The sequence below is a fragment of the Anas platyrhynchos genome, chromosome 1 (genome assembly GCF_047663525.1).
Source record: "Anas platyrhynchos isolate ZD024472 breed Pekin duck chromosome 1, IASCAAS_PekinDuck_T2T, whole genome shotgun sequence".
In the NCBI taxonomy this organism is placed as follows: domain Eukaryota; kingdom Metazoa; phylum Chordata; class Aves; order Anseriformes; family Anatidae; genus Anas; species Anas platyrhynchos.
Window position 1 is genome coordinate 14,219,771 of NC_092587.1, and position 25,283 is coordinate 14,245,053.

Genomic DNA, 25,283 nt, shown 5'->3' on the forward strand with positions numbered 1-25,283 from the left:
TTCTGTATTTGCCTTCTAAATCAAGAGATTGAAATCCAGAATGTAGGTCTTTGGAAGAACGTCAAAAAAATAAAAAACAAAATTGCAATGACTTTTTTTTCCCATAAAAATATGCTCTGCAGATCCCATTTTTACACATCAATCGCTAGTCCAAAACAAAGGAGGCCATGTTTTGCAAAACTACCTTCCTAAAATAAGCATGCAAAAAGGGCAGTAAATTTTTAAAATTACTGCTGCAAGAGGGTATGAATAGAACAGTAAGTGACAGTTCTGCAAGTCTGCTTCCAAACCAGCAGAACATGCCCTCAATCCTTCCAGGACAGGGAGCGCAGTTACATCAAAACCTGTCTGAATCCAGGACCTACTCCACTCCAGAAGCTGATAGATGTAGGCATTCTCCTCTCCCAACTCAACTTGAAGGGCCATAGTAGGCCAACCTTCAAAAAGGCTCAACTCTAAACCATAACACAAACAGCTTTTAACCTTTTATCGGTGTTACTGTTTCCAAATAATCTCCGATACTTTGGAAGCACAGCAAATAATCAGATCATTAGAACAGGCCATGTTACTCTGGCAGGATGAAGAACCATTTTATGGAAACTTTAAATGGATGGTCAAATCTCAAGATGCTAAACATTCACCCTGCATTTATTACAGGACTTAAATCTTCAATGACCAGTGCACCACAGTGTTGTTGAAGTCATAAGGGCCTGAAGATACACAGAAATAAGTCTCACCAAGAACAGAATCAATCTTGTATTAAATTATTTCTTGCAACCATATCCTCACCACTGTCGTCTCATCCTCCGTTCCCCACTCAGCACGGCAGCACCAGCACCAGCTCCTCCAGGGCCTGAGGTCTCCACACTCCTGGCCAGCACAGGGCCCCAGGAATTTCTGAAGAGTGGTGTACATGAGAGTGCCTGAGCTGACAGGTACTGATGGCACCACCAGCTTTAGGGTCAGATATAGGGTCAGACAGGGTGTGATGATGCAGCCTACCTCAGCTACGGTTGCAATTGCAACAAGTCTTGTCATAACACCTCCACCTGCATAGTAAGGTCAAAGCACTACAGGTATTTGGAGCCTTCTCAGTACAACCAGGGAGCTTTAGATGAAAAGCACAGATGCCACTGTTGAATGTAAAAACCTGATGGGTCCTTCTGAAGGACCTATTACTTGTGCCACGGATCCTTTCTTAAATTATGAAATGAACGGAAGGAAACTGCTGTAGCAAGGCACAAAGAAAATTACTCAAATATAACGTGAAAGCATCCAATTTAGACTTTCATTTTGTACTTGGACAAAAATTTTCTCATAAGAAAGAGGATCACTGCATCGTCTAGACATGGATAGAGTTACTGAATGCCTGTACAGTAATACCAAACAAAGCCTAGAGCTCAAGTCACTTGCCAATATATCGTACTCTCTCCAGAATCAAAAGGGTTCTTGTTGAAATTAAGCATCACTAGCAGGGCCTGACAGCTAGCAGAGAGGAGGTTCTGTATAACAATGCTGCAGAACACTCTGTGGAAAAACAGAGTTAAAAATAACTTTGAATTTTGTGAGAAAAAGTGTCTAATGAATTAAATCATGTTCTTATGAAGACTTTTTCCTCCCTTCTGACAGGAGGGAGAAGCTGCAGTTCAGACTTAATAACTCGCACAATACCCTACATCCAAAGTCAAACCACCTGTCTCTGAAATCACAAATCGGTCTGGCTGAGTGAACCTTACTCTTCAGCACTGTCCAGGAACTGCCATTCAGACTTAAAAATAAAATTTAAAAAAATAGACCAATAGGTGTTATATTCAAGTTGCTGCAGTTACACGGTGGTGAACAAGAACTCTCCTTAGCAGACCACAAGGAACTGTTCACCTAAAGAGCCTCTATAAAAAGCCAGACTCAAGAAAAACAGAAGCGACGTGCAAGTCTAAAATATCTTGATACTTATTTCTAGTTTCTAATTACAACAAATTTTCACACTTTCACTGTGTTTTTACTTCACTTTCCAAGAGGGGAGTTAACAAAGAAAGCACATCATCTGTTTTTCTATTAAGCGTGGAGAAAAAGTAGAGGCATAGCTGGCATTCACTGAATTCCAGAAGTCACAGATATCCCCCACACAAACTGTGTGGTGGTTTCTCCACAAACTTCTTTTACTTATAGATACTACATCTACACATCTTTTAAACCCAGCTTCCCAAATGAACCTAGGTTCAAGAAAGTGTTAATGAAGTTACAATTTCATAAGCTTTTGAGATTATTTTTTTTGCCTTTACAGACCCCCAAATGGGTTGCACATTTTTCTTTTTTTTTAAAAAAAAAAAAAAGTATCAAGAGTACTAAAAACCTGTCCAGAAGTTTTTAAGGAATCTTTCATTTCCTTAAGTTTACAGCAATCACCTCTGTTTTGTAAAGAAGCAACTGATCAGTACCAGACAAGATGAGTAAGTTGACTAAACCAGCATTTTCTGTGGAAAATCTAATCAGATTGCCACTAATCTGAACGGTGTCAAAATTTCACTACTAACCATATAAGAGTGCCTTCTCATTTTGATACAAAAAAGGGGGTGTACCTTGTTTTTAAACAAGGGTGATTTTCAGCATTTTAAAACATTGCTAAAGCTCTAGATCTCTGTGTATACAGAGTATCACTGAACATGGCTAGTAGCTTCCAGCATTTCCTTTTAAAAATCAATTGCACTTTTTTAATGATTTGTTAGTATTCTGATTGAACCTAGGCTCATATATCATCTAAATCCTGTAATTTAACATAAGAACTTCTGCATAATACATTACCTACAAAGTTCTTCCAGCCAAAGGTACGGCAAACGAATTAGCATACGGGTGCAACTAAAGATCTCACGGCAGTACTAAGGCAAACACGAAGCTAAGTTGCAAAATTCTAGCCAAATAGCTGTGAGAGGTGGAAACTAGGCTGGAAAATCATCAAGAAGATCCAAAACACACAAATGACAAGGCAGATGTGATGCCAGCTACCATATGTAAGCACCAAAGAATGGAATTTACATACCAGTTAAGTCAACAGGAAAGCAGCAGTTGAATCTATCTAAATAAAAAATGGAGCCTTGTTTTTCTGTAGAAATGTTATATGGTAGCTTAAAACTTTTCAACTAGTACAGAAGCAAAAGACTGAATAAAGAATAGAAAAGACCTGCTGGATCATCAACTTTTTTTTTGTTTATTTGGTTGGTTGGTTTGGTTTTTTTTTGTTGTTGTTGTTTTTTTTGGTTGTTTTTTGAAGAATAACTCAAAATCAGGATTGCAACCTAAAGCCATTACCATAATGATGTTAATGTTAATTGGTCAAATTCAGAGCACAACAGAACTGAGAATTTCCAAGCCCTATCACTCTTCTAACAACACAAAGTTCTGGTTTTGGTTATCTTTGCATTAAAAAAAAAGGACCCCCAAATAATATACTGACTTCACTGATCCTGTGTGTGACCTCTAGACCTTCTATTTCTATGAAAACACATATAAAATGCATGCCATGCACACGTAAATCAACCACAAAAACAGGCAAGTACTGAAAAAGGTTTGTCCAGTTTTGTGTGAACCCCATGATCTTTCATCTACCTCACGTATACTGTAATTACCTTGTTACTGCCACCAAAAATTATCTTGTAGCTGCTTACCAGATTGCCTAATACCCTAAAAACATAAAAGTGTAGAGTATACACCCTCCCTTTTATATGTTCTTTATAGTGTTTGAAAACCTGTAAATTATCATTATGCAATTTAAGTGTTTTTCTTGCTTGTTCTTTCTTTAGACATTAAACTACTGTCTACATTGGAAGATTCTGTAGGTGGCTAAAAGAATTATGTGATTATGGCTTTAAAGACACTCTGGATGATTAACCTAAGAATCGAGATGAGATGTGAGGGGTTTTTTTCCTTGTTGTCCCCTCCACCTCAGTCTGGCTTGTTAAGGATTCAACAACTCTGCCACTTTAATTAAAACAGTGAGAACTACTAATGCACATCTGACTCATCCAGAAAAACCTCCAGCAAAACAGAGGAGATACCAGACTTGAAATTCTATTTAAAACATGAAAAAAGCTGGATGAGAGAATCGAAAACGTTTTGGAGAGTAGGAGGGGAAGAGTTCAGAACACCTTCATAACTTCTGTATACATTTCAAAAATAAGGTACAAGTTTATTTCTTCTCTGTTCTCTACATGGCATTTTCAAAATAATAATAAATAGGGAGAAAATAGCTATGGCTTTTTGCCTAACACACAAAATGGCTTCAACAACTTACCATTCACCATTTCAAAATGTTCTTAACAATAAAGGACTGTTACAGAACTATTTGCTAGAACAAGAACATCAAGTTTGTTATTTTAATTTTACTGTATAGTCTGAGCACTTCCAAAACCAACACACATTCACTTTATCTTGTCTCGAGACCTTAGGCTTTATTGAGTGATCTCCATCGCCTAAGCTCTTTAAAAAATCCCGATGAAATTGCAAGGCTCCATAGTTAGATACACGATTTAGCCTTGCAATGCTACTACAAAACAGCAGAGCTGTTATTCTACCCATGGAGAAAGAATAACCAATAGCTGCAGATTTTATCCTAAAAATGCTTTTCTTACCTGAAGAGAGTTCAAAAGCAATGAAGTGCCAAGTATGGCCCATTAGTTCTCCACAACAGAAAAACTAGACTTGTGCCATTTTCACATTACAACTCAATCTCATCAAAAAAATCAAACCTGTCTTGACAGTACACAACGCTGGTTCGACCTCTGCTAGCGGAACAGCTGCACTGGGTCAGAACCAAGTTGCATCTAAACCATTATCTTATTCCTGACAGTGGCTGAAGTGTCCATCCTCCCAACAAGGGAAACATGACAGTAGCCAACTACTTGCCCAATCTGCAGCAAATTGCATAGGGACTTCTTGGACCACAGATGGTATTTAACAGTCTTCAATGAAGTAGTTCTCTATGAACTGAAGACCTTGGACTGTCACCTCTTGCACTGATGAAATTTTAACACTAACATCCTGTTGCAAGGCCTTCCACGCAACTGAACTACCCACATTTGAAGAACAATTTCCTTTTGTTTATTCAGAAACTGCCTGCAAGTTTCCTGTATTGGTAGAAACAGTGAAAAATTATTTCTTATTTACTCTTTTTGTGTTACTCACCATTTTATAAACCTTTATTTTACCTCCCCATTGGCACTCCCATTCCAACGTGAAGATGCCTGGCCTGCCTTACCATTCCACGTGCAGAAGCTGTTTCACACCCTCCATCAACCACCTGACTTCACTCAATCACTTATCTGATTGTATTCTTTCTGAGATGAAAAGAACAGAACAGAGTGAAACATTCAAGACTGGGGACACAATATATTTACACACTGCTCACTATTCCTTCCCTGATAATCCCCAGCTTTCTACTTGTGGTCCTATTATGGCATTGAGCTATGACTTTGAGGGATCCAGTATTCCTCCAATACTGATATTTATCAGAATTACCTCTTAAGAAACTGTCAGAATGAAGCTTCACAATTGTTTTTAACTGACCAGGTCGATGTTTTTAGCACAGGGGACTGCCCTGCCATCTGCTCGTGTCTGACAGACTTCCAGGCATCCCTCCTGCCCGCAGCTGTGCCCACGTCGCTCCCTCGCCCCGCTCTTCTGCAGCGATTTTCAGGCTGATCAAACCCCGAGCCAACGGAGCGCATCGAGCACACCGGCGCCAGCACTAGCGGTGAGCAGCAGGAGTAAGTGCTGAGGATAAGGTGAGACTTGAAACATGGACTGGGGCCAACTGTGAAACTGCACTCTTCATGGGTATTAGCAGTAGGAAGCATCTCCTCCACTGACTTTTACACGGCGCCTCAACAGCTACGCAGTAACACACACAGCACTAATGGCTTAAATGCTCATTACTGACTTCTCGTGAAGAACAAAACTCTCAAATTACAACAAACATGGGGGACTGGTCCTTATGTTTCTCCTGTCATGACACTGAAACAACCACACCCTCCCATTACCTTCTCGTACTCTGTGCAGTACGGATGGCCTTGCTGGAAAACCACCAGCCTTCTCCTTGGGCTTCGGTGTCATCTTAACCAAGCTATGCTGACCTGATTAATTAGACATTCTGCACTGTAAATTATCATAAAGAGGAAACGAAGTGGGTTTGAACAGCTGTTGGCTTTAATAACATAGAGAAGCTACGAGTGAAAAGTTTATCAAGATGGGTGTTGGCTCCATTTTGAGCTGAAACAGCCTGACAAAGGGAAAAAAGCACTTCCCTTGCCAGGTGTTGCCTTTCTTCTCAGAAAGGAGCGGAATCGTGCAATATTTTTAGTCCCTGATATCTGAACCCTGATTTCTCAGGTCCCTCTTTCTTTTAAAGCACTCCAAGGAGATCAGATGCCAGCACCCTCACCAACTCACCTGGTCAAAGGCTTGCTGAATCACAAATACACTTTTCCTGCCTCCCAACAGGACGATCAACAAGGCAACCCTGTCTCCTGGGGTTACAAAGCCTATGATCAGACGTCTTTTCATACTAGCTTCATCCAGTTATGTACTGTCCTAACTTTAAAGCTTAAACATCTTTGTTGGAACAAAAACATAACAGATTTTGGGCACAGTGAACTTAAAGCAGCTGTTTTGATCTATAATGGGTGCTTTCATTTTTCCAATGAGCCTTTGATGGCATTTAGATCTCTAGCTCCCAGCTGATGTACCCTGATCACTGAAAGGGACAAAGATACTCCTAAGATTATTTTCTGGGGCTTTTTTGTTGTTTTTTCTTTCAATCCAGAACATTTTTAAGGTTATTTTTCATGTTATTTTTGAACTAGGTTAGTATTTAGAAGAATTTTCCACCCCAAGATTTGTCTAAAATAAAGCTTTGGCATTGATTACAGATGAGAAGCCCTTTTCTCACTCCACAAGTAACTGCTTGTCGCTGTGCATGATAAACTAAGGAGGACGTTACACTGGGAGCACATCACTACTTGATATTCATCCTAAAAGGATGGCCAATGCCTTGCCTTAGCAATGCTTTCATTCTCAGAAATACACTGGCAATGCATCACAGAAGGTGTGCTGCATGTTCTAAGTTCACAGGTAAAAATACTACACTAGTTATCAACCTGCAGCTAAACTACTAATACTACTACCTCACTGACTTCCAGAGCCAACATGGGCCCGTAGATGTTAGCACCAGCCTTCCTCTCTCCATTTTCAAGAAAGAAGCCCCAATTCTGGAGGGTTGTAATTATAGTTCCCCAGATATATGCTGAGCTGATGGACCCCTGGAGCCTTTCCAGGTTTTGTTTGTTTTTATTCTTGTTTTTAAATCAATGCCTCTACTCTTGAACCTTTGTCAAGAAGGAATGCTTTAACAGAGCTTATCAGGGTCACTGCTGTTAGTAAGAACTCCTGAAACAGTAAGTTAAACGTCTTAACCACACAGATTAATAGTTGCTGTTGATATGTGAAAGAGGAGATAAGACAGATACTGGATTAATTAATGCTGGAGAGAGACTGAAAAAGCAGAAACTGGTATAATGCTAGGATAGGCAGCTATCCCAGCCGTTTTGGAAAAGAGGTGATTGGAAAATCATTTCTTCTCCTGAAGAGCAGGACATTTTATGTCCAGGATCCAGCAAAAACAAAATACAAGTCTTAACTTTCATCCACCCAAACTGGAAGGAGCTTACTGATAAGGCTCTACGGGGGCAAAAGTTGAGAAGTGCTTTGCAGCTGAGCTCTTCTATGCTGGCACTCAAATGGTGGCCGACTGGGTGATTTTGGAACGGGAACCACACATCCAAGAATACCTGATGATTTTTTCTTACTATTCTTATTTTAATATATAGTAATCCCCAAATCCTAAGCAGTACACTAGGCTGAAAATCTCGCTACCTAGTCATTTATTAAGATGAAAGAAACGCCTGCCTATGGAGAAGGCAGACATTAGAAGAATTACTGACAGAGGAAGAGTTACAGTCCTTCCTAGGATCAGGCTTGCATTCAATCCTTACTAGGACTGAACCCAGTATGTGGAGTCATGCAAAAACCCTAATAAGACATTTGGTCATTAAACAGACTGAAAAATATGACACATTCTTTCCATCAAACACACAAGTATCCATCTAGATTAACATGTTCTTTTTTTTTGTCAGAATTTCTGCTGAATCACAGAGGGTGATTTGCAACACTTCCTTTTAAGCTAAGTGCTAAGGTTTGCAAATTGCAGTTATAATCATAGTGAGGACCACAAAAAAAATCCACAAAACAATGCTGAAGCACAGACTGACCTAGAACAAGTGCAAGAGAATCCTATTTGAGTTTTTAAAACCTAAACATTAGTGTCATTGTTACTGCTATGAAAAAAAAGTAAAAAAACACTTGGCAGGTTGAGGAATATGCAATTATTGCCCTCTCATGTGCTCTCTCCTCCCTCCCATCATGCAGGCTCTGGCATCTACCTGATGCTGATGGTGCTGAGCTCGGGGGCACAGAGGACAGGACACTTAGCACAAGGTGAAAAAGCTGTGGTAGGGGCAGGATCACTCTTTTCAGTCACAAAACTGTTAGGCAGAGGCCAGACCTTCTGTTGGAACCCCATGCAAAGCTTTATGTAGCTCACTGGGATGTGTAAGTAATGTGGGTAAGCTTGTAACGTGACCAGTACCAAAATCCTGTCAGGAGAATTTGCCAAGCGGAAATCCAGGAAACATCCACCTAGCAGACAGCTGGGACAGCGTGAGGTATCACTAGCTCTCTAGATACTTGGTTCTGTGCCAGGGATAAACCTTCCTGCAGGAAAGCAAACAGAAGAGACTCGCTCCACCAGCACTACAGCCAGCGTTCCCCTCTTTAGCCCAGGTCCTTCCACAGAGCGATTCCTCCAGCAGCCCCGAGCAGCCCCAGGCAGCTGATTGCTCCCTGCAGCACCGCTCTGTGCTAGGCAGGCACACAGCGAGCATGTGCCAAAGGCTGACAACAACTCCAAATTTCCCTCTGTAACATCAAAGAATTCCAGGAGAGCACAAGCGACATTCAAAAGTAAGCCAGAGTATGTGAAAAAAGGACAGAATGATCCCAACTAAACCTCGGTTCCTCTCTGAGCCGTAACCTCACGCACGACATGGAGAGATGAAACTGACACCAGTTTCAGGAACGAGCAAAATGCCCTAGAAGTCAAAGCTGTAGGCATGCAAAAGAGGTTGAGAGTGACCCCGGCCTTTCATTTTGCCTGCAACAGGCTCGGGTCTTTTCAGACAGAGCACAGTCAGATCCTGAGGGAAAGTGATGACTTCTGCTGCTCTGCTCGAAACCCCAAGGACAACTCCAATACAGCACTGATGAGTCCTAGAGGGAGATGCAGCAAGCTTTCCTTGGGCAAGACTGGTATAACCATCAGCCTGGATAAAAATAAGATAGAGACAGGAGTACAGGATGAAGATAGGTGTTTCCAGTGAGTACAGGATGAAGATAGGTGTTTCCAGCCCGCGTAGGTCCAAACTGATGCAGCTCATCAAAACCAGGGTTTTACTGCCTCAGTCAGCAGCTGTTTCTTCCAGCTAATGCTTCAGTGTTTGCAATCTGCACTTGTAACAGCAGTGAGGACTGCAATAAAAACATCCAGAAAAGAGCACTCAAGTGTTAAGACCAACCTCAAACAAGAGCAAGAGAACTCTAGGTGAATTTTTAAATTCAGCATCTCCTGTTAGTAAAAAAGGCAAGAAATACTCAAGTTAAATGCTGTATGTTGCTACTGCTATTTGTAACAACTCCCTGAAGACATACTGTATTTACATGTGCCATTATACCTATGCTTTGCTGGAAGCTGTTAAACAGAATTCCTCAAAACTGAAGTCTCGTTCCTTCAAAAGACCAAGCACTGTAGAAATATCATTCAGAAAGTACCCATGCCATGTCTTTCGTTCGTCACTTTATTTGGAAGCAGCAGACATTTGCATCTTTCACAACGAGAACCTCCATCTTTAGACAGCCAGGTCACTTACAAGAAAACTTGCAAACAGACAAACCACAATCAAAGAGACAGCGAAAGAGAGGTTAGCATCTCTTGTGAATAACAGATTTCCCTTTTGTGTTTGTATCGTTACTGAAGCTAATTACATCATACCACCACCACCGCCTTAATTATGTTTACGGCTTCCAGTTCAACATCAGCAAGCGCTGCTCTGAAGCACGCCAGTACAACAAGGTACAAGCAACTCAAACTGTTAAAAAAAAGAACAAGAAACCTTAAAGAGTACATGGCAAGCCTTAAGCAAAACGCAGTATTTTTAACTGATTTTGCAAAAAAATAAACTAGCCATGTCAGCAACACCAGAGCAGTAAGTAGCAATAACTAGACATATCTGCCCAAATTAAGTTACATGAAGCCCATAAAACTAGGAAAAAGATATTGAGAAAGGATGGAGTTATTTCTACAGTAGAAGTGTTACTGCCCCTTCCTCATATTTCAAGCCATTTTTTGCTCCTTAACTTTAACATAAATAGCGCATTTTGTAATTTCTAGTAATTGCCTCTTCCCTGAAGATTTTCATTTTGAAGTCCTATCAACAAACCAAATCATAATGAAAAAACTTACAAACTCTTCAGCTCCCATCTCACCACGCAGTTAGTGACTCACTCAGAACACATCATCTCCTCTGCTACTTGCTGACACAACTCCACACAACAGCAATTGAAAGCCTCCAGTCTGGCCCAAGAGAACCCTGTTTTGTATTTTGAAGGAGATCCAGCACTTTCTAATGCATGCAGGGAAACAAAATTGTGATTGAGAGCAGGCTTCTGCATTACTATGAAATTATAGGATTGAATGCTAACAGCAGCAACAAACGTGCCAGGAAGTAACCAGAAGAAACTTCAAGATTTTCAATCTTTGCTTACATTTTATATTACAAAACTTTGATTTCTAACTCAAGAAGACTTGATTAAAAAAGGACTAGATTACTGGGAAAAAAAAAATAAGCACTATGTTCACCAATCCCTTCCTCCCTTAACGAATCTTAATGAATTAAGCCACTCATCATGGCCCATATACACACAACTTTAAAAATTAAAAAAAACATCTCGGAGTAAAAGGATTCTACTGAATCTAATTCTTAGTTCACCATCTCAAAACTCTTTAAACAACATACATTTTATTAGAGTGAAAATAGGAAGTGGTTTGTGTGATCGCCCGAAGCAGTCTGTGATTGAATTCTGTAGACCAGCAGACCGAGATGAAACTCTTGTCGATATTTTCCCCTATGAACACCACATAACCCTGCCTCTAAAAATTCACTTTAATTGAGCACGAATTGTTTTCTTTCTCGATTGTCTACTGATTTTTCAGTGGTTACAGCAGGCTTACCAGCGCTACCTGAAAACCTACCTCACAACTTGATGTCCTATCCGACCAACGCAAGGAACAAAACAGGACACAAAGCAGATGCAGGTGGGACTTACACTGACTGGAATGCAGCCTCCTTCCTTTTATCTGCTGCAACATAAATCTTTCAAGTTCACATTTGAACAAAAATAGCAGTAGCCCCCTTATCATCAAGCAGACCTTTCCTGACACCAATGCAGCGCAATGGATTTTACAAGTAAATCCTTGTGCACCAGCATCCACGCTGGCATTTAACTGCATTATACTCAGAATTAGCAAGTGTTAGCCTTATTTGTTTATATTGAAATACAATTGTCTTAATTTCACTTAAGGATAAAACACTAAATAAACTATGTATTCTAAATCCTCCTCTTTTTCTACCAAAAATTCTCATTACCAAATCTCAACCCTAAGTGTACTCAATGAGCAGTGTTCTTTTTTTTTGTTTGTTTGTTTGTTTTTGAGTATCTGCAGTTTAGTTTCTATTACTTCGATGCAGATCACAGGCAAAAATAACTTCTCAGATGTTTCACTACGAAGAAACTGTTGCAGTTTGCCCTGTTACTGCCTCCCAACAGTTTCTACAGAAACTAAAATAATGTTTAAACGCCTTTGTCATTGGTGAATTAAGATGAAATTGCCCAAGAACAGGAAAGGTTCTGCATTGTTTGGCTTATGACAAGCAAATCAGTCAAATGTCTTGAAGGAGTTAAATTACCATATTGTTAATTAAGTTAATTAATTCAGTTAAAAGCTTTCTCCGTAACAATTATGGATATGAATTTATCATGAAGCAAAAAGAAAGGAAGCCTTATTTTAGAATCTGCTGAACATTTACTAGGTGAAAAGCATAATTAGCTGTGAATAACTCAGACCAGCCGAAAATAAGATGCAGCAATAGTCTGTGTTTCTGAAATACGTGATGCTGATGATCAACAGCAACCAAACACCTCCCTTACTGAGCACCCTCGTCTGCTCCACGTCCACCACAAAACTTCTGCCTGTAGGTCGGAGACCCCATCCCCTCCCTAGATGGCAAAACTGCAAAAACACTGAGCACCAAAGTGAATCCTAAAAAACAGCCAGAGGAAAAAAAAAAAAAAAAGAAAGAAAGCCTAGCAAAAGCCCTTGTTATTACAGTAAGCAAAACAAGACTGCAAGACCCGGACCAGACAGATGTCTTTGGGACTGGCATTTCTTTCCAAGCTGGGTTTCGCCACGGCCAACAAACAAGAACATAAAGAGCAACATAAAACAAAGGCTGCGTGCTCTCCTGTGAATTTCTTGGCTACTGCAAAGGTGCTTTCAACAGAAAAAGACGACCAGCTAAGCGTGCCCGATCTTAAGATTACAGTTGAAGTACAGAAGCCTGAAAAACAAACGCCTAATGTAAGAAGGCTTTATTTTCGATCAAAAAGTAATAGCTTTTAAGAAATCTAGCGTGCTTGTTTCCTATTAAACTGTTCGCTGAATTTCAGAGAGCTAAGCTTTGTCTGAATACTGTGTTCACGGAGTGGCAGGACAGCTGAGGTTGGAAGGGGCCCCTGGAGGTCACCAGGTCCAACCTGGTGGCTCAGAGGAGGCTGACCTGGAGCTCGGCACCATGCCCAGCTGGGTGCCGAACATCTCCACGGATGGTGATTCCTCACCTCTCAAGTCAACCTGCACCCTCTGTTCAACCACCCTCGATATAACACAGTTTTCCTGATGTCTAAACGGAGTTGACTGCACTTCAGTTTGTGCCTTCTGCCTCTTCTGTCGCCAGGCACCACTGACAGGTCCATCCGCCTTATTGCCTCCATCAGGATCAGCTCATACACACATCTCCCTGAGACGTCTCCTCTCACGGCTCAACAACCCCATCACTCCAGGCCTCTCCTCATGTGACAGGAGAAGCTGTCTGCGTGTCCTCCATCATCTTTTGCGGCCTCTTCATGGCCCTGCTGCAGTTGGTCCCTCTCTGTCTCACCAGGATGGTGGAGAGAGGAGGAATCACCTCCCTGGGCCTGCTGGCAGCACTCGGCCTCATTGCTGGCTCCCGTTCATCTTGCTGCCCGTCAGGTCCTTTCCTGCCAAGCTGCTCTCCAGCTGCGGGCCCCCAGCCTCTGCTGGTGCCTGGGGCTGTTCCCACCCAGGTGCAGGACTCGGCCTTTCCCCAGATTGAGCTGCACGAGGTTGCTGTCTGCCCAGGCACCAGGCACTGCTCCCGGAGTTGTTTTGTTTGCAAACTGGCTGTGGCTGCACTTTGTCCCATCGCCCTGGTCACTAACGAAGATGTTAAACAGTCCTGGCCCCAGCAAAGGCTGACCGCTGGAGTACGGGGTGGAGATGGCTCCAGCTGGACACCGTGCCACTGCCCACAGCCCCGGGAGCCCAGCAGCTCAGCCACATCTCAGTCCTCCTCACCTGGCCCTTAATTCATCCGTTTGTCTATCAGGATGTCATGGCAAACAGTATCAAAAGTCTAGCTAATGCCAAGGTAAACAAGAGACACTGCTCGTGTTTTATCATTGTTTAATATAATTTAAGCCCCTAACATTTTTGTCCTTCCAATTGGAACTTTTTTTTTCCTCCATCTGAATCAATTCTCTTATTCCTCTTGTTAACTCTAGCTGTTCTAAGCTAACGTACCTGGATTTATTATAAAACCTTTGTCGAAGAAAAAAAATATATGCAGAAGTACACAAAGTACTACCCTATTTTCATGTCTCTAACTTTCACTTCATGCAATCCCTATCTCCTTCGATGTATCAGCACTTAGAAATAAACTTAAAAAAAATAAAGCATGAAATCAAACACGGGATAACAAAGCAGCCAGCCTGCAGAGGACTGGGAGCAGATGGCATCTGAACGCAAGGAGTGGGCAACAAGAACGAGGCCTGAGGCAGGGAACGAAGGGGAAGCTCTGGGATAAAACTCCTCTGCAAACAAAGCTCAGATTTCTTCTTACAGGCGACGGCACAGGCATGAACTGCTGCTTATGGACAAAACAGATACAGCTTAGAAGAGGCTGAGGGCAGCAGGAAGCTGTGCAAGTCACAGAAGCAAAATGGGTTAGACCTAAAGGATCTTGTCCCAGAGAAGCCCAGGGAGGAGCTGGCAGAAGAACATGGCAAGGAGAGATCCTAAAGCAGCTCCCACCTGTCCAGGGGAAAGGCCTGAGCAGAGCTATTTGCAGCAAAGGGCAGGAGGCTTGGGATGCCATGCAGCCTGACCTGCGAGGAAACCGCAGAGTCCAGCGAGCAAATAAAGGTACTGCAGGGTGCATAAAGGCCTCTCTGGAAAGCTGTATTTTAAGTCTGCCATTGTTATCCTAAAAAATGATGGCTGTGATCACGCTACGCTCTAAATAATTCTGCACTTGGCTGCGATCAGGGCGGAAGGTTGGGCTGAATACCTTGCTTTTTGGTCCAAGTAGAAAAGCAGCATTAGCTCTTTTATGTAACAGCTGTAAGTAAACAAACTGGAAAACACTGTCCAAAACCCTGACGCATCAAATCCAGGCGGATTGTAAGGTGTGGGGATTCAAGAATTTTCTAAATATCAATTACGAAATTAAAGGAGTTGGGAAAAACTGCTCGCAGTTACAGATGCCTCTATGTAGCAGGCAGAAAAAAGAACAGCAAAAATACTCTGCCTGTGATCTCAGGAAAGAGAGTCGTGTGGTTTTTTCATTTAGTATTTCTTTTTTTTTTTTTTTTTTCCCTAAGTACAGCACTTGCTAGACAGGCAGACTTGAAAACATCAGCAAAATAGCTGCCTGTTGCACTTTGTTTCTACTCTGCTCAAGCAAACAGAGCTCTGTTTACATTCTTTGTAAATAAACAGGGCTGTGCACACACAGAAATCTCACAACCCTCAAATCACATAATCTATTTTTCTTCCTGAGAGAAGCAACTTGGCAAAGCCTCAAGTACTAGCTAGCTTTTGGGCTCTTATATTAGAAATAATACATGCCAGGTTTTCTGAATACAGATGTCAGATGGCCAAATATTGGCTAATGTGTGTTGTGGGTCTTTTTTTCTTTTTTTTTTTTTTTTTTTTTGCCTGTTCAGCTACCCTGTAATGGAATTGAGCAATCTGCAGGACTTGCAGGTCAAATTAACAATAGCCTTCCTGTCCACCTTCAAGACACCACTCCTCTTCTAAACAAGGATGTGTGCTTGGTTTTGTTTTTAATTGGCAGAAGAAATAATTCTTAATTGTTACTATCAGATAGCTCTTTTCTGGGCCAGGAGCAGGAAGGATGGCCAGTCTGAGCTGGATTATGCCCCAGAACGCCTTACCTATTATTATATAACTCTGCACTACCTTACCTCAAGTGGGTTTTGCAACAAGCACAGAAGACAAGCTTGGCGGAGTAAGTAGCACTACTTGCTTGTGGTCACTGCTGAGCTTTGTCTTCGTTAGATGTATGAGGCTAACGACTCCAGCAGGTGTAAATCTGAAGCACAGAGTATATATTTAACACGCTGTAAGAAGACACCTCAGTTTTCCTTTCCAGAAAGGCAAGTCTACAAACGAGTCAAGTAGCCAAAACTCTCCAACTCGAAATTTCAAGACTGAGTAGTGGCAGAAGAGGAATCGAGGATTTTGTATCCTCAGCTGATTGTAATCTTTTGGATGCCCGTGTCAGATTGCCAGAAATTCAAACAGCCCTAAAACCAGTTTTGACAGGTGCGACTGGCAGACTAGTGTTAGGTTATCTGATTGAAGGATAATCACAATAAAAACAGAGCCAGCAAGGATCAGCGGAAAAACAAGAGGCAGAGAAATCCTAGCAAGCTAATCAGTGAAAAGGGAGCACCTCAATCAGCTAGTCCCAAGACCACCAACTAGACACCATTGTCCCCCAGTGCGAAACCCACAAAGAAGAGTCCAGAAGGAAACTCTCCCCAGAAACACCTTAAAAGCTGGAGGTTATTGCCTTAAGGGGTACAAGATTTATGGGATGCAGGCAGAAATAACACTTTGGGATTGTGTAAAACGTGCCATGAGATTGTGGGAGTACAGAAGGCGTTATGAAATAATTAGGGAAAGGCACTAGAGGTGGAGAAAGACAGGGACAAAGGTGGATAAGGGAGAAACAAGCATGGGAAAACAGCAGCAGAAGAGGATGAATGGGGCAGGGGCCAAAAACAAAGGGAGACTGCTGAGCCTTGGTGCCAGCTACTAGATCCCTTCAGAACAGCTACCAGGGGGACTTGCAGCCCTGAGCTATTGGGAAGAGGAGCAGGACCAGGCTGTCTGTGCAGATGCTGTCAGTGCTGTGTGTGCTTACATGGGTACCAATAACAGCATTGTTCTGTGTCTCTGCTGGTCCACGTGGCCAGCTGCATGTGCATTTCGTGTGTGTTGTGTGTGTGTGTGCACGCACGCACACCTACTGGGAATAAGTGCTCAGCCTCATTAGGGGCTGGCCCTGGGGACACAGGATCTGCAGCAGCCCTGCACTTATCTCTTTAGGCAGGATGGAAGATATGCCCATGAGACCCAGAGCCCTCCAGCTTTGGCTACCTCTAACACCTGGCATGGCTGAAAGGACACAAGTTTCGCAGCAAAGCTATCAGGAAGACTTGGAAGGAGACGAGTATAAATCCACCCTTGATTTGAGTTCAAGAGAAAAAGTCCTGCGCCTGTTTACGGTGTCCTGGCATGCGCTGGAACTCACTCAATTCTGTTCTGCTACATTTTGTAAACAATTCGGTATTTAAACAACACCAGGAAAAAAAAAAGTATTAGCATTCTCAGGCACCCTTCTACTGCAATTGGACGGCCTCTGCTTCTTTTAATAGCCCTTGAAATTCCACATTTGAAAGGAATCTTTACTGGGTCTTTCTTACATGTTTTCTTTTGAAGTCAGGGCTCAATTGTACACCATTATAATGGCAGAGCAACACAAATAAAGCAAAAATACTGATAAGACAAAGCAGATGTAAATTAAATTACACAAACATATTTAACAGGTTTGCCTGCAACTCTAAATACCAGTGGTGTGCACAAAAAAAAACCACGCATACTGCAGCCACAGTGCCAAAGGAACAGTCAACACTAATTTATGGCCTCAGCAATCCACCCACAGGCAGCAAATGTAATACAGGGAAGATATTTTCTGTTCACTTTTGTTTTTGTTGCTTTGTAAGCTCTGTTTTCACTTCTGCTATGAAGTGCAAACACTCTGAAGAAGACCATCTTTTTGTATTTGGCCACTTAGACCAATACTCTGACACATGAATTACCTGGGATGGAGCCAAGTGAGACTTCAAAGCACGTTTAAGTAAGAGTCCAAAGTCTTTGTATATTGGAAACATTTTAATTGATAAAATTTATTTCAGAATCACTGCAGGCAATCATTTCTTTCATATCTCTTAGGCAAGTCTTGATTCAAAGCAGTATTAGTTTTCCCAGAAGCAGACACCTCTCCCAGCTAAGACACCAGGCAGCAGAGGAAATTCCCAATTCTTGTCACATAAGCAATAACCTAAGCCCATCACAAGGGCTTTACACTGGCAAAGTGGAGATGACAAAGCACTGCTCTGAGAATACCTCCACACAGTCTCCAATGGGTAAGGTAACCCTTTTATAGAAGGATTCATAAAAAAAAAACAAAACAAAACAAAAAAAAACAGCTAATTCCAAACATCTTCAATTCTAGGTTATGGCATGGAATAAACAGAGGGTGATGTGTCCATTTCGTATGGGGGCATGGCAGGAGCTGAACGTTTCTGAGCTGTGGCTAGAGCAGCTGAAGGAAAAAAGACAGGGAGAATCTGTGGTCACGATGCTGGATAGAAAATACCAAAATGGTTGCACGCTGAAAGCTTCATGAATTTCAGAGCCCCTTTCCACTTCAACAAAAAAAATAATCATTGTTGGATATTTTGATCCTCTACCTGTAGTAACAGTTACAAAATAAAATACTGCCTCTTTATAAGGACAAAAACGATTCTCTCAGTTTCTGCCAAAACTACTGCTAATATTTAAGCTTTGACAATACAGGATAAAAAAAACACCATAGCTTAAGAATAGCTTCTACACCAGTATGGCTTTCAAATCAGAGAATCATTAATGTTGGAGAGAGCCCCCCGAGATCACCTGGTCCAACCACCCCCTGCCACCAGTGCCACCACTAACCCATGTTCCCAAGCACCACGTCCAACCTCTCCTTGAACACCCCCAGGGACGGTGACTCCACCACCTCCCTGGGCAACCCGTCCCAGTGCCTGACTGCTCTTTCTGAGCAGAAATGGCTCCTCATTGCCAGCCTGAACCTCCCCTGGCACAACTCGAGGCCATTCCCTCTGGTCCTGTCACCAGTTCCCTGGGAGAAGAGGCCGACCCCCAGCTCCCCACACCTTCCCTTCAGGTAGCTGCAGAGAGCAATAAGGTCTGCCCTGAGCCTCTTTGCTCCAGACCAAACACCCCCAGTGCCCTCAGCCGCTCCTCACAGGACTTGTGCTCCAAGCCCCTCACCAACTTTGTAGCCATGCTCTGGACACGCTCCTTTCTTTGTCCCCCAGAAGATAGACACTATTCCCCATGCACAGTAGCACTGAACAAGAGGAGTAAGGATAGATTTGGGGCCCAAGAAGTTGCTTCACAAAAACAAAGCACCAAACTTTACAAATATTTGACATGACTCCAACGTCACTTTGCCAAACTAAGTAGCTCTAAAAACATCTTCCTTCCATGTGATTATATTGCTCTGAGTTGTGGGAGAAAAAAGTCTTTAAAGATTAGCCAGCAGAACACTGAAATACAAGTGTTTCACAAGCTTTCAGGAGAACAAATATGATCTTTTACTAAACGTGGGTATCACCAATCTACAATAATTTATTGTTTTGGAAATCAGCAAGATAAAGCTATGATTAGGACATGTTACTCAGTACAGAAAAGTTATTTCAAGTGCCCTCTGAACATCCTGTTAAGCAGAGAGGCCAAAATTTCATACAAACAGGACATCTGCTGGGGATGTGGTTCTGGCCTTGAGCACTGCCCAGCCACAGAAGAGAAGCGATCAACCAGCCTGATGGACCTAAAACCATAAGCAGAAGAGGAGAGTTGTGTAGATGAACCTGGTAAAGAACTGGCACTCCTTCAACTGTAACATATATAACACAGGCAGAACTTGGAGCTCCGTATGTTTGTTTTGTAATTGGAGCTTTAAAGAATAAAAAGAGAAGAGAGGGGCAAAAGAAAGGGAAATAACCCACCTTCCACCTAGTCACCATCGGCAGCATGAGTTTGGTAGGCATCCTAGGTGAGATGACTTCCACGTATGGCTTTATTTAAAGGTAATAATGACTGGATTTTGGCAAAGAGCTTACCCAATCCTAAGAGTAAGTCTTGAAGAAAATAAGAAGCATCTAAGTTAGAAACTGACTAAGGAGTGTACAATTCCTAAGGACTTCTAGTAAGACACTTCCTGGTCACAAAACCTTTGAAGAGGTATTCTTCAATCACACAAAAACTGGACTGATATCCTCTGAACCGTATGGCAAGATTCACAGCAACTCAAAGCGGAGATATTACATTTATCCTGATAATATGCTTATAATAGATAAAATATATAAGAAAATAGAATGCTTAAGTGGGTACAAATTTGCTTAACTTGTTGCTTAGCACCTCATGACAACTGCATCAATTGTCTATCAATGAAAATACACAAAAGCATCACACTAAATGTATGAACTTACATAAACATCTGAACATTTCGTTATTCATTTGGAAGTACAGAATGAGAACATGCAAAAAAACTCGAATTAGTTTGTTCTGTAACAGCGCACTGACAACAGAAAGGCATTAATCTGGTATAGGTACACAGTGTTTTGTGCAATCTGTCAGCCAGTGTTCCCAGACCACTTGTCTAGGGCCTGCAGTGGGAATTTTACTGAAGTCATGCTTAAGACAATGATTAGGCAAAAAAAAAAAAAGTCTCAAGTCATGAAACTGGACTAAATTCGGAACAGGAAAGGATTTGCTTAAAATTAAACATTACTTTTTCTCAGACCTTTTATGCCAAAGTAGAATTGGATACATACATTTAGCTTGGAAAGAGAAAGTACATTGTTCAAATCGTATGTTTTCAATCTTTTTCATGCTTTTTTAGCCATTAACTGTTATAATCATCACTGGCTTGCTTGAATTAGTTTCCAGTGAAGGCCAGTTCTCACACAGGAGAATCTCATGCAGCTCCCCAACACCTTCAATCTCTCCCTTTCCCAAGATCTCTCATCTTAGTTCCAACAGTAAGTGCCAACAACCAAGATTTGTGTTTTCAGAAGGTATGAGAAACCTCCCTGTAATAAATATCTCAGATGCCTGTATGATGAAAAGCTCCTAAAAATAAAAAAGTGAAAAATTAAGTAGTGAATAGAAGATAATCTGAAAAATAGGGACACTAATGATACATTTTATTTGTGCTTGAATATCAAAATGTGATTTTCTTAACACATAGCAGAAATTCCAGACAGAGACAGGAATAAAAAAAAATCCTGTCATGGAAAAGTAAAATACACTCCAAATTCTAAACCTTTTTAAACTTTACTGATGAGCTGATACAGGCACTATCAGCTCTAAAAAAAAAAAAAGTACAAAGTGGACCCTAAAAATATCACCTTGAATGAAAAAGCTGCTCTGCAAGTGGCTTCTTCTATGTTATTCCTTCTTTTTTTTTTTTCCCTAAACATGCACAGTGGCAAGCTGCAGCATTCCTAGCCTCTGCATCCCTTTCATACTTCACTTAAGCCTGTCACAATAAAACAATTAGCATGTGAAACCTTTAATATGAAAAACACACAAATGGCAGCATTTGTTTCAGTCCAATTTTAGTAATCTAAAATTAAGTATCTGGTCTAATACAGTTACACAGACACACTGTTATTGAACACATCTAGCTCTCCAGCGAAGAAAATGCCTCCCTGGATAAACAGCTTCCATCCCACACGAAGATAGGATAATTCCCTCCCTTCTTCTAAGATAAAGTACAACAAATTGCAGGATTAGATTGCAATTTTGAAAACAAGGAACTAATACACACTGTTCACTGTTATCATGTATTATTTTAAACAAAACCAAAAAATTAAAGTTGGACAACTACTCAAAATAACTTGAACCACCTGTAATGGAAGTTAAATGATATTTCTTTTATACTATCAAAATGTAAAGAGGGGAGATAAGGATAGTTTTAAGTGGATTTTTAAGTGTTAGTGAACTGATTGAGTAGTCACATTATCCTGATAATTATTTTTTGTTTCAATGTTAGTTACACAAATAACAACACAATTATCATCTTAGAACGCCCTGTTATCCCCTAATTATTCCAAAACATTCATCTGACACACAGCACTGCCGGGTCATGCTGAATGTTGGGAGCTGCTGGTTCTTCCACTCCTCAACATGTTTTATTTCTATAGTTCATTACAAATGACACTTCTGCCTTAGGAGAATCAGTGCATCCACAATTAAATTAAGAAAACAAAACAAAAAAAATAACCACATGTTCCTACACCCCAAGGAATCTTTCAACATCAGCGTTTCACAATGCCTCTTAAATCAACTAACATTAGATCTCTGAAAAAAGGAAACAAAATGTATTCGGTCTCCATCTTTTTTTCTTCCTCGCCATTATTTTAGGTTTCTTCTTCCTTTACTTTATCCCTGACTGCATTCTTGAGATGACCTGATGAACAAACCATGTAGAAGCATTAAGACATGCATTTAACTTGCTCTGCAAAGATAAATGACAAAGACGGAGGGGTATATATATATATATATATATATATATATAGCTCACGGCTAAATAAAACCAAACAAAAATAAAAACAAAGAACAGTTGTCCTTAAACCTTGCCTGCACCACCCCACCCCAAATACTTCTGTGCACTGAACAAAAACTTCACTGTCCTACTGTCATTTGAAAGCATTTTTCCTTTTCTGCTATGTACGGAAACCCTCAGAAGGGTGAAAATTGAATTACACACACAATGGCTGTTGACTTTATGACTGCTCGTGAGTGCTTGGCTGCCAACATTTGTTTTAGTTGTTGTTCCTAATTTTTTGGGGGAAGAACACTGAAGCATAAATTCATTTGAAAGCATCATGTATATGCAGCCTGTACAGAAAGGCAGCAGAAGAGACAAATGTGTCAGATGTATGGGCCTTGCTAACAGCCTTTACCAGGAACATCTTGTGGCAGCAGTGCATCACTAAGATGACATATGTAAAATTTGGAATCAGAGCTCAAAAAAAAAAAAAACACAAACCACCAAGCTTTTTGCCCTAAAGTATGAAAATGAAAAATACTACATGCGTTAGGTTTGTCGGAGAACAGCCTAAGCATCAGAAAATGATGCAGGTGGAAGAATGACTTTTCCCCAAATGGCACGGAAACTCACAAGAAGTTCTACAAAGCCCTTGAAGAGGCAAAAGGAATCTCTACAACTCAAGGAAAAGAAGAAGGCATAAGTGATGTGGTAGAAATAAAAGTATTTTTGCTTTCTTTGAGGTTCTTGCAAGGCCGGCCTCCTCTGCCCAGCTCCTGCTCTTGACTCCTATATTTCCAAGAGCCCAGATGTGCAAGCAAGCCCTGCTGGCGTAACAAGTTAGCGCAGGCCACCTGAGCCCCCAAACATCCAGGGGCAGCCTCCCCTCCAGCTGCCCACCAGCACAGGGAGAGGGATGCCACAGGCTGATAACGTGGATGAGCATGGCACTAACACTCAGCATTTTGGGACATCAAGGTGCTATCTCATTTTATCTGACTAACTGAACACCCCCAGAAGAGCAAAAGGCTCACATCCCCCCATCTCATCCCTCCCATCTCACGCCCTTCCAAATGAAAGTTTTTCTAGGCAGGAGGTGCGGGGAAAGGAAGGAGGAATCTCATTAAGAAAAACAGCTCAGGCTTGCCTTCATTTACTTTCCAAGGCTATAATATCTTTAACATCTCAGAGGATCCTCACCACAAAGGTACATCTCACTTTCTTCCTAATGTCTCCTAAAAGCCTCTTAGAAACCTAACAAGCAGGTATCCTGAGAGAACGCTGCAGGATTTCCAACACTTGGAGCTCCAACAGCAGCCAAACCAGCCATTATATTCCAGCTTCCTTCTGACCATTTTGTTGTTGTTTCTTCCCTCTAGGACAGGATAACACACTGAACTTGCCGAGCAAGCAGGAAAAGCTACAAACGCCAATCTCTCCTGTAAAAACACAAACCAAACAAACCAGAAGGCAAGCGATGGGCTCCTCTCTCTGTTCCTATTTCCTCGCTCTCTGTGCATGCACAAAGCACCTCCTCTCCTTCCCCTCCTGACATGCGAGCACTGTCTGGCAGCCTGCTTGTGTGGAAAACAAGAAACAAGCCATGGGCTCTCTTAGATCTCCCACCTGGTATTTCAAACAACTCAAGCTCCTCAAGAAGTCCAACAACTATAAGCAAGGACAAAAATTAATGAAAAAAATATGCAAGTGGGAATTCACTTTGTGTCTGTCAAAAACATGCACATTTTTGTGCATGTGAGCTATAAGCACACACTGCAGTTTCACTACACAGCAGTCTGAGGACAGTTTTGCAGTTCGGACATTCAACACTACTCTCTTTTTTTCTTCAAAACACAGCAATTTTGCAAAGGGCCTTGAAAGGAACTGGAAGCTAATAGGACAGACAGCACTGTTTCATAACAGCTTGCAAAAAGAATTCAGTCTATTTTTAGATGCATGAAAAGAATGTGGTTATGTTAAAAAAAAAATCTCAGATAATGCATAAAGGTTTTTGGGTTTTGTTTTTTTTTATTTTTAATCCATCACCGACCGTGTAAATTGTGCAGCTGATGTGCCGAATCACTCTCCAGGTGAACGGTACCACATAATTAAATTCTCAAAGGAGCAAAGCCTGTGTGTGTATACAACATCCACATTTGAATCTTTATTGCAAAATTATGCATCGTGCTGTTATAAAATCTTTCTTTTTAATGAATGGCATTTAAATTAATTTCAGATGTATCCATTTCTAATTATGTGTAATAATCCTTTACAGGGACCAATCCATCTAGGACTAGCCTTAGTTCAATTATGAGCATGTTTTGGTCAAACCCCGACTGTTCTGTTTTAGGGTGCTGCATAAAATTCACATTTCTAAATGTATACATCAATTATATACCATAATCCCCCTCAGCAATGCCAGATCTACAGAAAAGCCTTTCCAAAAATCAAGTTAACACCTGTTTCCTCTACTGCTTTCACCCCATCATCCTCTCTGTTATCACCACCATTTTATTAGTCTTGTATTTAAAAATTGTAGACATCGGAGTGGAACAGAGGTAAGCAAAGAAACATAATTTTCTTTCATGATGAGTAATTTTGAATAAATCAATAAGATCTATCTCAAAGCTGTTCTCGTATCTCTCCATTTTGGAAAGGTGACTTAACAACCCACTCCCCCCCACCATTTTCTGTATCTCTCATTGCTGGTATTTTGTTATATTACAGCTACTGAAAGGCAATACAATTTGCTTCTACACATCTTACACAAATATAAATCTAACTAAGCTGCTCTGATTTTTTTAAATCATGCATGCCACAGAGTCCTCACTGATTTTGAAAGATTTCTTTTACCCTGTTATTTTAAGACAGCTTTCAATACATTAGCATTTCTTTCTATACTGAACCATTCGATAAAATGTACTTCAGATAATAATTTCAGCTAAACGTACAGTTTGAGTGCATAAAATTCATTTTTTTTTTTTTGCCAATGCCCAATATTAAAATGGCAAAATATCACATCCGGTTGGTCTTTTGCACACAGCTGACATGATTACTGTAAGTAATGAGATAAAATTCATATTCCACTGCTCCAGATTTAAGCCATTTCCA

At 41.1% G+C, this 25,283-nt stretch overlaps 1 protein-coding gene across 18 annotated transcripts in view; it reads right to left on the reverse strand.

The window, feature by feature from the left end:
* The window catches only part of SRPK2 (SRSF protein kinase 2), a 150,373-nt gene that overhangs the window by 64,777 nt on the left and 60,313 nt on the right, over window positions 1-25,283 (reverse strand). The window lies entirely within an intron of this gene.